Raw genomic sequence first — 12,438 nt, forward strand, 5'->3', positions numbered from 1 at the left:
TGACTTCAATTTTCTTAAATTTACCAAGGCTTGATTTGTGACCCAAGATATGATCTATCCTGGAGAATATTCCATGAGCACTTGTTAAGAATGTGTATTCTGTTGTTTTTGGATGGAATGTCCCATAAATATCAATCAACTCCATCTTGTTTAATGTATCATTTAAAGCTTGTGTTTCCTCATTTATTTTCATTTTGGATGATCTGTCTATTGGTGAAAATGGGGTGTTAAAGTCCCCTACTATGACTGTGTTACTGTCAGTTTCCCCTTTTATGGCTGTTAGTATTTGCCTTATGTATTGAGGTGTTCCTTTGTTGAGTCCATAAATATTTACAATTGTTATATATTCTTCTGTATTGATACGTTGATCGTTACGTAGTGTCCTTCATTGTCTCCTGTAATAGTCTTTGTTTTAAAGTCTATTTTTTCTGATATGAGAATTGCTACTCTAGCTTTCTTTTGATTTCCATTTGCATGGAAAATTTTTTTCCATCCCCTCACTTTCCGTCTGTATGTGTCCCTAGGTTTGAAGTGGGTACGTTGTTGACAGCATATATATGGGTCTTGTTTTTGTATCCATTCAGCCAATCTATGTCTTTTGGTGGGAGCATTTAATCCATTTACATTTAAGGTAATTATTGATATGTGTGTTCGTATTACCATTTTCTTAAATTTTGGGGGTTTGTTATTGTAGATCTTTTCCTTCTTTTGTGTTTCCTGCCTAGAGAAATTCCTTTAGCATTTGTTGTAAAGTTGGTTTGGTGGTGCTGAATTATCTTAGCTTTTGCTTGTCTGTAATGATTTTAATTTCTGCATCAAATCTGAATGAGATCCTTGCTGGGTAGAGTAATCTTGGTTTTAGGTTTTTCAGCTTCATCACTTTAAATATGTCCTGCCACTCCCTTCTGGCTTGCAGAGTTTCTGTTAAAAGATTAGCTTTTAATCTTATGGGGATTCCCTTGTGTATTATTTGTTGTTTTTCCCTTGCTGCTTTTAATATTTTTTCTTTGTATTTAATTTTTGATAGTTTGATTAATGTGTCTTGGCATGTTTCTCCTTAGATTTATCCTGTATGGAACACTCTGTGCTTCCTTGGACTCGATTCACTATTTCCTTTCCCATATTAGGGAAGTTTTCAACTATAATCTCTTCAAATATTTTCTCAGTCCTTTTCTTTTCCTCTTCTTCTTCTGGGACCCCTATAATTGGAATGTTGGTGTGTTTAATGTTTCCCAGTGGTCTCTGAGAGCGTCCTCAATTCTTTTCATTCTTTTTCCTTATTCTGCCCTGCTGTAGTTATTTCCACTATTTTATCTTTGAGGTCACTTATCCATTCTTCTGCCTCAGTTATTCTGCTATTGATCCCTTCTAGAGTATTTTTAATTTCATTTATTATGTTGTTCACCACTGTTTATTTGCTCTTTATTTGTTCCAGGCTCTTGTTAAACATTTCTTGTATTTTCTCCATTCTATTTCCTAGATTTTGGATCATCTTTACTATTATTCTGAATTCTTCTTCAGGTAGACTGCTTATTTCCTCTTCATTCATTTAGGTCTGGTGAGTTTTTGCTTGCTTCTTCATCTGCTGTTTGTTTCTCTGTCTTCTCATTTTGCTTAACTTACTGTGTTTGGTGTCTCCTTTTCGCAGGCTGCAGGTTCATAGTTCTTGCTGTTTGGGTGTCTGTCCCCAGTGGCTAAGGTTGGTTCAGTGAGTTGTGAAGGCTTCCTGGTGGAGGGAACTAGTGTCTGTGTTCTAGTGGATGATGCTGGATCTTGTCTTTCTGGTGGGCAGGTCCACGTCTGGTGGTGTGTTTAGGGGTGTCTGTGGCCTTATTATTATTTTAGGCAGCCTCTTTGCTAACGGATGGTGTTGTGTTCCTGTCTTGCTAGTTGTTTGGCATAGGGTGTCCAGCACTGTAGCTTGCTGGTCATTGAGTGGAGCTGGGTCTTGGCATTGAGATGGAGATCTCTGGGAGATTTTCACTGTTTGATATTATGTGGAGCTGTGAGGTCTCTTGTGGACCAGTGTCCTGAACTTGGCTCTTCCACCTTAGAGGCACAGTCCTGATGTCTGGCTGGAGTACCAAGAACGTGTCATCCACACAGCTCAGAATAAGAGGGAGAAAAAAATGGAAGAAAGAAAGAAAGAAAGAAGAAAGAAAGAAAGAAAGAAAGATGATAAAATAAAATAAAATAAAGTTATTAAAATAAGAAAATAGTTATTAAGAAAAAAGAATTTTGGTAGAAAAAAATTTTTAAGTAATAAAAAACAAAAAACAAGCAAACAAACAAACAAACAAAACGGATTGGCAGAACCCTAGGACAAATGGTAAAAGCAAAGCTATAAAGACAAAATCACACACAGAAGCATACACATACACAGTCACAAAAAGGGAAAAGGGGAAAAAAAAAAAAAATATATATATATATATATATATATATATATATATATATATATATATATCTTTGCTCCCAAAGTCCACCTCCTGAATTTGGGATGATTCATTGTCTATTCAGGTATTACACAGATGCAGGGTACATCAAATAGATTGTGGAGATTTAATCCACTGCTCCTAATGCTGCTGGGAGAGATTTCCCTTTCTCTTCGTTCGCAGAGCTCCCGGGGTTCAGCTTTGGATCTGGCCCCGCCTCTGCATGTAGGTCTCCTGAGGGCGTCTGTTCTTCACTCAGACAGGATGGGGTTAAAGGAGCCACTGATTTGGGGGCTCTGGCTCACTCAGGCCTAGGGAAGGGAGGGGTATGGAGTGTGGGGCGAGCCTGAGGCGACAGAGCCTGGCGTGACGTTGCACCACCCTGAGACACACTGTGCGTTCTCCTGGGAAAATTGTCCCTGGATACTGGGACCTTGGCAGTGGCGGGCTGCACAGGCTCCCCAGAAGGGGGTGTGTGGATCGTGACCTGTGCTCGCACACAGGCTTCTTGGTGGCAGCATCAGCAGCCTTAGCGTCTCATGCCCATCTCTGGGGTCCGTGCTGATACCCGCGGCTCGCGCCCGTCTCTGGGGCTCCTTTAAGCGGCGCTCTGAATCCCCTCTCCTCACGCATCAGGAAACAAAGAGGGAAGAAAAATTCTCTTGCCTCTTTGGCAGCTCCAGACTTTTGCTGGACTCCCTCCCAGCCAGCCGTGGTGCACTAGCCCCCTGCAGGCTGTGTTCACGCTGCCAACCCCAGTCCTCTCCCTATGCTCCAAACGAAGCCCGAGCCTCAGCTCCCAGCCTTGCCCGTCCCAGTGGGTGAGCAGACAAGCCTCTCGGGCTGGTGAGTGCCGGTCGGCACCGATCTTCTGTGCAGGAGTCTCTCCGCTTTGCCTTCTGAACCCCTGTGGCTGCACTCTCCACCGCGGCCCCAAAACTACCCCCTTCTGAAACCTGCAGTCTCCGCCCATGAGGGGCTTCTAGAGTATGAAAACCTTTCCTCCTTCACAGCTCCCTCCAAGAGGTGCATGTCCATCCCTATTCTTTTGTCTCTGTTTTTTCTTTTTTCTTTTGCCCTACCCAGGAATGTGGGGAGTTTCTTGCCTTTTGGGAGGTCTGAGGTCTTCTGCCAGCGTTCAGTAGGTGTTCTATAGGAGCAGTTCCATGTGTAGATGTATTTCTGATGTATCTGGGGGGAGGAAGGTGATCTCCGTGTCTTACTCTTCCGCCATCTTGAAGTTCCTCCCTGAATCGTATTTTCATTATTTATTCCCACATCCCCATCATCCTTCCCTCTAACCAACCATCAGTTTCCCAAACTAAATATAAACAGCATCATTCTTGATCCGCACTGACAGTCCGAGGGCTGCAGAGCTGTCTGTTGCATGTCAGCCAGACGTTCAGAATACTAATCACATCAGCAACACCAGAGAAGCCCTGAGCTTTACGCTTTGCAGAAGCTGTTACCCTTAATGTTCTGGGAAAGAGGTAGTGCATGTTCCTAGGTGCAGGTGGGAAAACCAAGGCATAATGACACCAATTTGAAAGCTTTTGCTACTGAAACAGCAGTGGGACTTTTGCAGAGCCATTCTTCTCTGTATTAAAAATCTATCCTTATTCTATGATTTGGGTGAAAATAAAGCAATTCCTCAGTAAATGTGTGCCTGTGGCATGTGCAGGATCAATCGCCTAATGGAATCTTGGGCAGACTCTACAACCCTGCTTGCCAGTTTGCCAGTTACCTTTTGTGGAGAATCACTTATTTGGGATAAGTAACCCTGTGTCTCTTTAGAGACAAAGACCATACGCTCTTAAATTAGACTCATATCAGGTAAACACATGTTTAGCTTCATGACTTTGGCTACTTTGTACCCTTGTTCCTACAAAGCAAAATAAATTGCTCTAGACTAGTTTAAAAAAGGTTAACATTCTTTTAAAAGGTTTAAAAATTGTTTTGTTTTAATATTTATGGTTCCTTATATCTTGTGCAACTATATTTTTTAAGTTATGTAAGGTGTTTTTTTAGAAATATTTTTACAAGGTTGAGATTTATTCTGATTTTGGCCAAGGTAAGTTTAACTCTTTTGAACATAAAATAGGAAATATTACAGGATTATATTTTATCAAAGTAATAATTGGACTAGATACACTCTATTTTCTCTGTACAGTTTTTAGGCATGTTCAACCATAAGATACTTAGATTTAGTTGTATTTTACCAGAATAGTAAACAAGTACAGGTGAAAAGTGGTAGTCTTGTAAATTATCCTTTGCTTTCCAGATATTTGTGATGATGCACAGTTTACCTAGAGTCTGAATTAATAATGACATAACAGAGGAAGATAAAGTAATCATGCTGAATGATCAGAGATGTTTTAGGTGTATGAAATCAAACTTCCAGTAGGGTATTTTGATCAGGTAAAGACTTCCCCTATTTATTAATTCAGCAACTATTTACATACCATTTCTGTACCCATCATTTTGCTGAGCTTAGAAGGGAAACAAAGGAGCATAGTATATGAATCTTGGTTATGATAAGCTTAAGAGATATACATATGACAATTATACTCTCCTGATGTCATAGCATTTGGTGACAAAAGTGTGTAGTATAAAAATCAAGATGTGAGAAACAGGTGGGCTGGTACATCTATCTCACAGACCTGAACATCTTGCTGCTCCATGTCTGTGGCTCAGGTTTCTCCACAGATGTAAGAAAAAGTGTCCTTGGGCTTTCTGTCTACCTGACAGTGGCAGCCAGGATTGAATGGGGGATACAGGAGAAAAACATGGTAACAGAGGGAAAAATGTGTAGAGAGAATTTTTTTGCAGCTCAGAAACATGAAGATCCTATTTAACTCCAAAAGGAATCTAAAAATTTAGTTTATACCAAAAAAACAAAAAAGACAGAAAGAAAGATAAAAAGGGGGGGGAAGGAAGAAAAGGGAAAAGAAACAGAAGAGCTATAAAAATTACTATGATTTATTTAATGACAAAGGTACTTGTAGCCATGTTGTCTTTTTCATGGTTAATTAATGGAATTTACAAAGAAAGTGATCTTCATTAACATAGCTTAATATGATCATATCATAATAAATGAAAGGCAACCCTCAAGTTTTACAACACATTCTTCCACAGTGCTTAAATAACAGAGCCTCATCTCACTGGGATGTGATCATTACAAGAACCTATATAAATACAATATTTAACTTGGTTTTTAAAAATATCAACACCTGATTTTTAATTTGTATTCTGTTTTCCTACCCTTCCTCACATTTCCAGCACAAAGTCAAATTATGTGGCTTAATTACAATGACCTGAGATATGGCCTTAGATGACTCACTGAAATGAGGCATGGGACCCACTGCCATGTGTTTCATTATTTTGTGTGACATTTTACAGGCATGGGACAGAGACCTTCACCAATAGCATATTTACACTAATACATGTTAAAATATGGTCTTCCACAGAACACCAATAATGGTTAGCATTCCCAAATGGATCTTGGGAAGCCATAACAGCTCACTTAAGTAATATATCATTTTTTACAAGTAAATAATATTTCAAAGTATTTTAAAAATAATAATAGTGAAAACATTTGTCAAAATCCCCAACTTGATATAAATGAAAATGTGTAGTCTTTTACTACTAAGCATATGCTTTCTACATGCTGTCCAATACACAGGAAAATACCAAATACCATGTTTTACTGTTGAAATAATGTTATCTTATGACTTAGATAATGATGGCACTTTGAGAAGATGTAGATTTGCAATCTCATCTTTTAAGAAAAACATTTATCCATACATTTCATGTAATAGAAAGTGTAAACAAGGAAGTTTTCAAAATCTTAAGAATCTAATTAGGGTTTTGTTGTAAGATTTAAGATATGTTTTAACACAAAAACAAAAATAACTTTCCAAGTATTTTATAGTAAGGTATACTGTGCTCTCCTGCTTCTAAAATATATAGGCTTTTATTTTTTTAGGTTATAAATAGAAAGTAAAACTTAGTTTATTTTCTCATATTTGTTTCTTTTCTTGGGGAGAAATTGTGATGCTTGAAAGGATCAAAAGCCCGTGCAACAAAAATCTTATATTTATCTAGAGCACATGAAGAGAGGGACACAGTAAATAAGTACCAACATGAGACTCAGCCCCTCCCCTGTGGGCGCCTGAGCAGAGTTTGCTTTTGGCAAAATGGTGAAACAGCCGAGTCCTGTACTTGGTGTTCATGAACTTGTGGTTGAGGCCGGATTTTGTCCACAGCTTGCCCTCATGCCCACCAGACCAGGCTGCCAGAAGGGAGGCTCTCTAAAGCAACACTTGGCACTCCAGATTTCCTTTGTTTTAGTGTGTGCTATGAACCCCTGCCCAGTTTCCTCCCTGGGTGACAGTACCTTGGAATGCCTCTGACAAAGGGCTTGTCTACTCATGACTCATGAACATGTGAAGTAATCTCTTCTTAGGGGGGTTTGCATTTGGCAGAAAAGTCCTACAGCTCTGTAAAGCCCTGAGAATTCAAGATCAATTAATGATTTTCAGGAAGCTTAAAAAAGGAAATATTCAAAAGAATTGAAAACCAAATTGGACCCCATTTGAATACCCAGAGAGGTAATTTGGATGGACACTGAGATGCCTCCCTGAAGGGGAAGGCACATTCTTCTCTTTTTCACTCATAGATAATGCCTTTATCCAGTATAACATTCCAGGTGACATTCTGCACTGCCTTTCATCTGAACAACTTTATAGATATGCAGACATAAAATCTTTTCCCTCATCAGTGCACAGGTTAGTTTTAGAAAGTAAATTAGATTGTAGGGAATTAAACTAGTTTCTTCACTGGAGGGTTTTTGTTTGTTTGTTTTTTGTTTGTTTGTTTGTTTTGACAGGATTCAAGAAACTAAAGCACTATGCAAAGGAAATATGAGACAGTTTTCAAGAGTTTATACATTGTGGTACTCATTTGTGTGTCCATGTGTATGTGTATGTGAGTCTGTATGCCATTAATGAATATCTCTCAGAAATAATTTTCTGTGAAATAAGGAGCAGTGGGTCAAGATATAAGTAGAGAGAGATAGATTTTTTTTTCATCTTCATATTTAGTTTTTATGATCCATGCTGTCTTCGTATTGCTAACATGCTGATGAGGAGAGTACGTGTTAGTTGGACTTCCCTAGTGGTGGAGTGGTTAAGAATCCACCTGCCAAAGTAAGGGACACTGGTTCGACCCCTGGTCCAGGAAGATCCCACATGCCATGGAGCAACTAAGCCCGTGCACCACAACTACTGAGCCTGTGCTCTAGAGCCCACAAGCCACAACTCCTGAGCCAGTGTGCTACAACTACTGAAGCCCGCTTGCACAGAGTCCATTCTCCGCAACAAGAGAAGCCACCACATTGAGAATCCCGGGCACCACAATGAACAGTAGCCCCTGCTCATTGCAACTAGAGAAAACCTGTGCAGCAACGAAGACCCAATGCAGCCAAAAATAAATAAATAAATAAATAAACAAACAAATAAATAAAAATATATATTTTTTAAAAACTTTAAAAAAAGAAAGTACATGTTCAAAAACGTATGTCTCTAAACTATGTGCCTGCTATCAGGACCTCAGGAGGACCTGTCCCACAAGCAGATTTTCAAGTGAGTAATGGGTGGAACTAAGTAGCACAGAAAACCAACGTCACAAGAAAACCACACAGGAGACTTGAGAACAAACATCCCTGACTTGGGAGTGACATTTATGTTTGTGGACATATATGTGCTGCCTTTCTTGATAATGGTGCTTCTGTTCATTATAGAGCATGGACTATTACAGAGATAGATTCAGGAGTAGGGTAAGGAGGATGAGGTAATATGGATACGGATTTGGTGGCATGTAGGATCACTCTTTTGGACTGGGCTCTTAACAGCCCAATTGACAGCCAGTTTGCTGATACAGGAGGAATAAACAAAAGGACCACCACTGATCTTGTACACCAGACTGGCCTGTCTTTACTTCATCCCTTTGGATACCCACAAAGGTCATGATTATAAAACCAAGCAACACTATATTGATAGTAGAAGAAAGAATTTCAGGAAATGCAAACAGTAGGAGAGATTTCATTTGACATAGGGAACAATTTTGCATTTCTCACATGGACATGGACCACATCACTGGTGTGACTCTATCTTTCTTTCTACTTAAACCTGTGCTGTGCCAGGGAGCTCTTATGTAAATTAAGGATGAGTATTATGGTGTGTTTGTAACCAAGCAGGACTCTATGGGGACTCCCCATAACAGAACCCCCCACCCCATGTCTTCTGCCTGCCTCTTGTCTGTAGAAAATCTTTAGCCTTCTAGGCCTTCCCCAAGTTCCAAATTTATCCAGTAAAGTGAGAAAATGCAGAAAGAAAGGAAAATAGTCAAATAAGACAAAATAATAATTGTTTAGCCATTAAACAAAGTCAAGGACCTTTAGTTCCTCCTCAAAGGCTATGGGTAACATTCTGAGCCTTTGAGCTGTTGTGTGGATACTGAAACCACCACCAGGTGGAAAAAGTTAACTGAAGGCTGACCACAAGCGCATAGACCCCAGACTGGTCAGAACCAAAATGTTGATGATGCTGACTCCTGATTACATCACCAGCAAACAATCAGAAGAATTTCCATGAGCTGATCACACACCCCACAACCCACCTCCCTCAGCCTGTCTTTAAAAACCTTCCCCAGAAAGCCATTGGGGAGTTCAGGTTTTTGAGCACAAACTGCCCTGGACTCCTTGCTTGGCACCTGCAATAAATGTTGCACTTTCCTCCAGCACAACCTTGGGTCAGTAGATTGGTCTTATTGCAAGCCGGCAAGGGGGTCCAAGTTTTGTTCTGTAACATATTGATGTGAAGACGTTCTGCAGGAATAGGCTGACAGAGCTAGTGAAATTCTTGAAATGTTAGAGATGAGAATAGCTTTGATCTTAAAAGAAATCAATTAAGTTTGACTTTGTTATATTTGGCTATAGACAGGGAAAACATTCAGATACAGCAATCAAATAACATCTACTTAACATTTAAATGTATACTGAGTTTGATTGGAGACACCTGAATGTCCTCTATTAAAAAGAGAGTAAGTATCCAGGGATTGTGTAGAGTTTAAATCCATCTAGATAGAGAATATCACAGATATAGTGTAAATAATCTGGTGCCTCTTCTATAAGGAAAAATCAAATTAAAGCAAGATAACACTATTTCAGCATTCATGCATGCAGAATACACAAATAGAAAGTGCTGAAATCTACTTCTTATTGTCAACAGTAACATACTCTTTTCCTAATGAAGAAAATTAGGCAGAATTGAAAATTTTAAACTTACCTAAAATTTTAGAAACATCTGTCTAGCTGAGGAGCAATCATGCATTTTATGTCATGACAAATACATTACAGGAAATTTAAAAGGAAAACAATGTACATTAATAATAAATGAACCCTGTTCACAAGTTTACAGTCAGTAAGATGAATAACATATATTTAACTAACTACAGTTATGTAAGAATAATATATAGCATGCTTTGTTGGGAAAGAATAAAGTGGGATCTCCTTCCTCACTGGGTAGACCTTCTGTTGTGTTCTTTCACCAGCAAAACAGGAATATTTTACCTGTTTTAGAATATTGTGAAGTTCAAATGAGAAAAAAACAAATATGTAGTATGTGTGTGTATATACACATACTACATATAATATCATATAATATCATATATATGATCTTGGAAATCCAGCTTCCAAAAGTATGAGAAATAAATGTCTGTTGCTTAAGTCACCCAGTCTACAGTATTTCTTAAGGTGGTGTGAACACATTAATACAATATCACTTTCCAGCTCAGGTTCACTGGCTGCCATCTGCTGATGGCAGAAGCTGCAAAGCAAAGAGGGGAGAATTGTTTTGGCCACATTTTAAAACTTTTAATGGAGGATAATTGATTTACAATGTTGTGTTAGTTTTAGATGTACAACAAAATGATCAGTTATATATATATATTATATATATATATATATATATATATATATATATATATATATATATATAATATATATATAATATATATATATACTATATATATATACTATATATACATATATGTATATATACTATATATAGTTATATATACATATATACACATACATATATTAATTCTTTTTCATATTATTTTCTCATATAGGTTATCAAAGAAAACTGAGTAGAATTCCCTGTGGTATACAGTAGGTCCTTGTTGGTTATCTGTCTTACATATAGTACTGTATTGTGTTTATGTTTATCCCAAGCTCCTGATTTATCCCTCCCCTCAACATTTCCCCTTTGGTAACCATAAGTTTGTTTTCGATATCTGTAAGTCTGTTTCTATTTTCTAAATAAGTTTGTTTGTGGCATTTTTAATTAGATTTCACATGTGATATCATGTGATATTTGTCTTTCTCTGTCTGACTTATTTCACTTAGTATGATAATCTCTAGATCCACCAATGATGCTGCAAATGGCAATATTTCATTCTTTTTTTATGGCTGAGTAATATTCCATTGTATACATGCACCACAACTTTTTTTTTAACATCTTTATAGGAGTATAATTGCTTTACAGTGTTGTGTTAGTTCTGCTGTATAACAAAGTGAATGAGCTATATGTGTACATATATCCCCATATCCCCTTTCCCTGGCATCTCCCCGCATCCTCGCTATCCCACCACTCTAGATGGTCAAAAAGCACTGAGCTGATCTCCCTGTGCTATTCAGCTGCTTCACACTAGCTATATATTTTACATTTGCTGAGGTATATATGTCAGTGCTACTCTCTCACTTCATCGCAGCTTCCCCTTCCTCCCTCCTCCCATGTCCTTAAGTCCATTGTCTACTTCTGCATCTTTATACCTGTCCTGCACCTAGGTTCATCAGAACCATATATATATATATATATATATATATATATATATATATATTAGATTCCATATATATGTGTTAACATATGATATTTGTTTTTCTCTTTCTGATTTACTTCACTCTGTATGACAGAATCTAAGTCCAGCCACCTCCCTACAAATAACTCAATTAAGTTTCGGATTATGGCTGAGTAATAGTCCATTGTATATATGTGCCACATGTTAATCCATTCATCTTATGATGGACACTTAGGTTAGTTCCATGTTCTGGCCATTGTAAATAGTGCTGCAACGAACATTGTGGTACATAACTCTTCTTGAGTTATGGTTTTCTCAGAACATATGCCCAGTAGTGAGATTGCTGGATCATATGGTATTTCTCTTCTTAATTTTTTAAGGAACCTCTGTATTGTTATCCATAGTGGCAGTATAAATTTACATTCCCAACAACAGTGCAAGAGAATTCCCTTTTCTCCACACCCTCTCCAGCATTTATTGTTTCTAGATTTTTTGATGACGGCCATTCTGACTGGTGTGATGAAATATCTCATTGTGGTTTTGATTTGCATTTCTCTAATGATTAGTGATGTTGAACATTCTTTCATGTGTCTCTTGGCAATCTGTATATCTTCCTTGGAGAAATGTCTACTTAGGTCTTCCCCCATTTTTGGATTGGTTGGTTTTTTTTTTTTTGATATTGAGCTGCATGAGCTGCTTGTATATTTTGGAGATTAATCCTTTGTCAGCTGCTTCATTTGTAAATTTTCTTCCATTCTGAGGGTTGTCTTTTTGTCTTGTTTATGGTTTCCTAAGCTGTGCAAAAGCTTTGAAGTTTCACTAGGTCCCATTTGTTTATTTTTGTTTTTCTTTCCATTTCTCTAAGAGGTGGGTCAAAGAGGATCTTGCTGTGATTTATGTCATAGAGTGTTCTGCTTATCTTATCCTCTAAGAGTTTGTTAGTGTCTGGCCTTATACTTAGGTCCTTAATCCATTTTCAGTTTATTTTTGTGTTTGGTGTTAGGTAGTGTTCTAATTTCATTCTTTTACATGTAGCTGTCCAGTTTTTCCAGCACCACTCATTGAAGACACTGTCTTTCCCCCATTG

This window comes from Mesoplodon bidens (assembly GCF_964165515.1).
Source record: "Mesoplodon bidens genome assembly, chromosome: 9".
Lineage (NCBI taxonomy): Eukaryota > Metazoa > Chordata > Mammalia > Artiodactyla > Ziphiidae > Mesoplodon > Mesoplodon bidens.